Below are 6000 nucleotides of genomic sequence, written 5' to 3' on the forward strand. Positions count from 1 at the left end.
GCTTATTTCAGTGCTTCAACAACCTGAACTGTCTAATGTACATGTTGGTTTCCTTGTTTATTATTTGTCTCTTTCACTATAAGAATAGAAGCTATAGAGTTACTGCTATAACTTTAGTATCCAGCCCTGATAGCTTATTGAAGTGATCCTCAGTAAGAAGCTGTTAAATGAATGATTCAAAATAAGTAGCAATTTGAACACAATGAGAATGGAAGAAATGTCTCCTTGGCCACCTGAATCTTCCACCAGTACTGTCTTTTAACCAAGGTTTGAAATCTGCTGAAATCTTATGAGGGAGAGAACTCTGAACTGCTGTCAGGCAGTGGTGATCCAAATAAAAGTTTAAATTGAGCTATTCTGGTGTGGAGGAGGGTCATCAGAGAAAAGAGTATGGAGTCAGGAAATTGTTGATATGTGCCACTGAGGCTCAGAGAAGCCAGAGCGGGTGAGGCATGGAAATCACAAAGTAAAAGTTTTAGAACCACCACTCTTGGCTTTCACTTCCCAGCCCACAATAACCACCAAAGTGCAGTCTTTCTATTTCCAGGGTTCTATTTCTAGGCTGTAAGAATGGAGCAAATTTTAGAGTATTACAGACTTTCACAGGAAAAAGAAAAGATTACCTAAAAATATTTTCACCTTTGCCAAGAACTGCTTCCGAACACAAACCTTAGCTTGTCACACCTGCCCCATTTCCCCCCTTTTCCCTTCTTCACTACTACCTCTTCCCTCATTGCACCAGACACATCTGGTACCACAAGAATTAGCTAACATGTCCCAAGTAATTTGAGCTCTTCAAGCGGAAACTGTTCCAGAAATAAAAATAAAGTGCTAAACAGTTACAAGTCGTTTCTACCAGAATTATTGTTGAGATTTTCTATTTTTCTATTTTTAAGTTTTCACCCTTATGTTTTATGGAAGAGAATGCCAAAGCATGTGATATTTCACCATATGATTCGTTCTCAAATAAGAGACACAAAGCTAGTATTACCTGGAGCCACATTTTCTATTTTCTCTTGAAAATATGCACCAACCTAAAAGAAGAACAAAAACTTCTTCTCTGTCCAAAGAGTCTTACAAGTTAGATTCAAACTCTCTTTGGCATACAGGTTTTAGGTATTACATTTCCACTTCCATTCAGCTAACGTGTACTAAGTACCTACTGTGTGCCAGGTTCAATGTTAAATGCCTTTACACTCACTTTATTAAATCTTCAAATCTTCATAGCCATCCTCTGAGTGGGATATTATTGCTCCATTTCAGAGGTGGAAAATTTGAAAATTAAACTATAAGTAATGACCATGTTTATAAAGGCCATGGAAGATAGGTAGATAGATATAGATAGATAGACAAATAAAGACTATGGCAATTGTGTGCTTACAATATGTAATGGGCAGAATAATTGCCCTCCCGCCAAATGTCCTCATGTTAATCCCCAAAATTCTGAAAGTGTTGCCTCAGTAGTAAAAGAGATTTTGCATACTTGACTAATAAAAGATACCCTGTATCATGCAGGTGATCCCAATGTATTCATAATAGTCCTCATATAAAAGTGAGGTAGGTGAGTTTATCAAGGAGTTGTGATGATAGAAGCAGAGATGGTGGTGATACAATTGCTGAAGGGAGCCACAAACCAAGGAATGCAGAAAGCCTCTAGAAGCTGGAAAAGGCAAGAAACAGATTAAACCTCCAGAAGGAATGCAACCATGCAAACACCTAGATTTTATCACTTGAGACTCATTCTAGACTTCTGACATCCAGAAATCTAAGGGTATAATTATGTGTTTGAAGCCACCAAGTTTTAGGTTATTTTTTGCAGCAGCAATAAGAAAAGGATACACTGTACATTCTTTCAGTATCTAACACATGTTCTTAGATGTTTAACTATGGGACTGTAGGCTCCATGTGTCCTGATCATTTCCACATCTTCAGTATCTCTCACAGTACCATCTGCCTGTTCTTTGTGCTGGTGGTGATTCCTAATGATAATTCAGACCCTATAGAAAACCCAGCAGCAATCCAAACCATACCCGGCATCATTCATTTTCACAGCAAGGGAAGGAAATTATGATTTAAATCAAATTAGTTGCTTTCTTTAATCACCTGTGTAAATATTTATACTCCTTTTTCCAAAAATGGATGTCTAAAACATCAGATTATTTAACTGGAATTAGAAACTGATAGAGAGATGTCAGTAGGCCTTCCTCAAGGCTCGTCCGGATCCCTCCTCGGGTTAAGCTACATCATGAGAAGGCTACTTGCTTGGCCTACCGTCCCCTCACTCTACAACTGTCTTTATAGAATATTTTAACAGTAAACACAGGCTTTCAGTGAGGGCTAAGGAAGAGATAAATTTTTTAAATACTATTTTTAAAATAAAATGTTTAAACAAATCTTCTAATGATACTAAAAACACTTTAACACAAAGAACCCAGTGATAAATTTCTCTCAGGTGTCCTCATAAAGATATTGGTAGTTTCTCTGGAGAAGCTGAATTAGTTCTAACTAGAGAAAATGCAAGTTTGAAAGTCTATTGGGTTTCTGTCTCTCTTTTTTTTCTCCCCTAGCCACCAGGAGACACAGAGCTAAATTTGGTATACAGAATCTATAGGTTCTTATAGCAAGGAGTTCTTGTTAGAGTTCTTCTCCTTTTCTTATTTTGAAAATTCTCTTTTTATCTTGTCATCATTTTATAATATTACCTAGCCTGTATCAAACCAGTTTTTGAAGGTTGGCAGAATATAAATGAGTCAATATAAATATATTACACCACATTCTAACATTAATATTTATTACTGTCTTTAATGAACATGCGGGTTATTTGAAAGCCATGTTGCTCACATGCCATGAAAGAATGAACTAACAAATCCTCAGACACATCCAGGCTGGAGAGATATAGAGGGGACACATTTAACAAGATCCTAGGGATAAGCACAGAGTAAATGACTTCTACACAGTAGGAAAGACTTTGTGAGGTAACACTCAACATAGAAGATGTCCATTATCTAATGAAAACACAGATGGGCTAAAAGTATTTCTGGAGAACTGTGGAGATCCAATAAAAACAAATGGCTTGAAACAGAAATTATGTACTCTTTACTTTAAGTTATGAACTTTGAACAATTCCAACAGGAGCTGAGAGGTCACTGAGTTAATACCAGGCCTAGTATAAGGTACTGACCAGTCTGTGATATCATCAGACACAACAGACAAGAAAAAGAGTAATTAACCAGTTCTGTAAGAGAAGACCATCAACCAGGCAGGAAGAAGCCTGAGACATTGCAATTGGTCATCCCTATGTAAAGCTTTTACCAATTCCTGAGACAGGACAGACTGGGAGGTAACCTCAGAACCAAATCAAATTTAGATTTGAATTTGGCACCCAATTCATTTCAGTCCAAGGAATATTCATTTGATATCTCTTTAGTGCTAAATACTACACTAGGCACTTAGAAATAAAACGATGAATCATATGTGGCCTGGGCCGAAAGAAAACAAAACTCACATTCTAGTGAGGAAGACAGACATATGAACAAATGGAAGGCTGCATTAGAGTTACAGCTAGAATATGTATGTGCATGCTCAGCCACTCAATCATGTCTGACTCTTTGAGACCCCGTGGAATGTATCCCACCAGTCTCCTCTGTCCATAGGATTTTCCCAACAAGAATACTGGAGTGGGTTGCCAGTTCCTCCTCCAGGGATCTTCCCAACCCAGGGATTGAACCCATGTCTCCTGTGCCTCCTGTATTAGCAGGCAGACTCTACTGAGCCACCTGGGAAGCCCCTATAGCATGAATAGTATGTATGAAATAAGAGGCCAAACAGAGAAGGGAGTCTGAGGAAGGATACAAAGTAGAACATGGGTTGTGAAAAAAAGAGACTGTTTTTCAGGCAGCGAAGGGACAGAAGAGAACACCAGGGAGAGGACAAAATATCAGAGAAGCCATAGAAGTGTAAAATAGCATGTCTGCTTTAGAAAAAAAAAAAAGCAAAAATAAAGGTGGGAATGGGTAGAAATTAGGACATATTAAAGGTTTCTGAGGAGAGCAGGCATGATCAGATTTTTACTTTTAAAAGTTTCCTCTGGAGCAATAGCTGCCTAGTTGTTTCAAACCAACAACCCTGCTGACAACAATTAGAAAAGCTTGAACAAATGATTAAAAAAAAAAAAAAAACCTTAGCTTGAATGAATCAAAGAACTACCAAGGCAGTGAGAATTTTCAGAATCAAATTTCAGAAGAAGATGGAAACCAAGACTCTTGAGACAGACATTTCAGAATACTTTTCCCATCGGGATGATTGCCAATTACAAAAGTGAAAGCAGCAGCTGAGAGGCTGAAAAGCTAAGCATAACAGAGCATAAAGGGACACAAATTGGAGTTCAGACTGCTTAAGAGAAGGCAACCTGGTAAATATCTCAAGCCATCAAGACCACAAAGGGTATGTTCTAGGAGGAAGGGTGAACTGGAAATAAAACAGTCCTCAGAAGGATTAAAGCACAGCTTTAAGTCGTCTCAGTTTCAGACTGGTAAAGGTGATCATCCCCAAACCTAGTTACCTAACAAATGAACAAATAAATCTGCTCTGGAGAAAGTTTGTATCATAGAGCATCAAAACAGCTATCAAATTTTGAGTGAAAATATCTGGCACTCAGTCAAAAATAATCAGACATTTAAGGAGATGAGATGTAACCAAAAACCAGAATTTTTAAAAAGACAATAGTAAAAGACCCACAGGAAATCTACAGAATGGAGTTATAAAACCCAGACTTTAAATGGCCCTGATAATATGTTGAAAAAATTAAATTACAAGTGGAGAATTTTATCAAAGAACTGGAAACCAGAGATAAGACACTGTATAACACTATTCATAAATTGGACTGACTACATTATAGTTAAGAGCTTCTACATCATCAAAAGAGTGAAAAGAAATCCACATGCCAGGAGAAAATACTGTTCAACACATAGAAATGGTAAAGGATTTATACCCACAGCATATGTTTTAAAGAAGAAGAAACAAGGAAGAAAAAGAGTGAGATGGGGCAGGGGTGTTAGAGAAAGAGGGAGAGAAAGATTCAAATGTATTCTTTTTAATGGCTGAATAATACTCCATTGTGTATATGTACCACAGCTTTGTTATCCATTCATCTGCTGATGGACATCTAGGTTGCTTCCATGTCCTGGCTATTATAAACAGTGCTGCGATGAACATTGGGGTACGAGAGAAAGAAAGACTACCTCTTTTTAAATTTAATTATTTATCTTAATTGGAGGATAATTACTTTACAATATTGTGATGTTTTGCCATACATCACCGTGAATCGGCCATAGGTATACACGTGTCCCCACCATCCTGTACTCCCCTCCCAGCTCCGTTCCCACTGTGTCCCTCTAGGGTGTCCCAGAGCACCGGCTTTGGGTTTCCTGTGTCATACATCAGATTCCTGCTGGCTATCTATTTTACATATGGTAATATATATGTCTCTCCTGGCATATCAATAACCTCAGATATGCAGATGACACCACCCTTATAGCAGAAAGCGAAGAAGAACTAAAGAACCTCTTTATGAAAGTGAAAGAGGAGAGTGGGAAAAGTTGGCTTAAAACTCAGCATTCAGAAAAGTAAGATCGTGGCATCCAGTCCCATCACTTCATGGCAAATAAATGGGGAAACAGTGACTTTATTGTTTTGGGCTCCAAAATCACTGCAGATGGTGACTGCAGCCATGAAATTAGAAGACGCTTGCTCCTTGGAAGAAAAGCTATGACCAACCTAGACAGCATATTAAAAAGCAGAGACATTACTTTGCCAACAAAGGTCCATCTAGTCAAAGCTATGGTTTTTCCAGTAGTCATGTATGGATATGAGAGTTGGACTATAAAGAAAGCTGAGTGCCAAAGAATTGATGCTTTTGAACTGTGGTGTTGGAGAAGACTCTTGAGAGTCCCTTGGACTGCAAGGAGATCCAACCAGTCCATCCTAAAGGAAATCAGTCCT

This window comes from Bubalus kerabau, chromosome X (assembly GCF_029407905.1).
Source record: "Bubalus kerabau isolate K-KA32 ecotype Philippines breed swamp buffalo chromosome X, PCC_UOA_SB_1v2, whole genome shotgun sequence".
Lineage (NCBI taxonomy): Eukaryota > Metazoa > Chordata > Mammalia > Artiodactyla > Bovidae > Bubalus > Bubalus kerabau.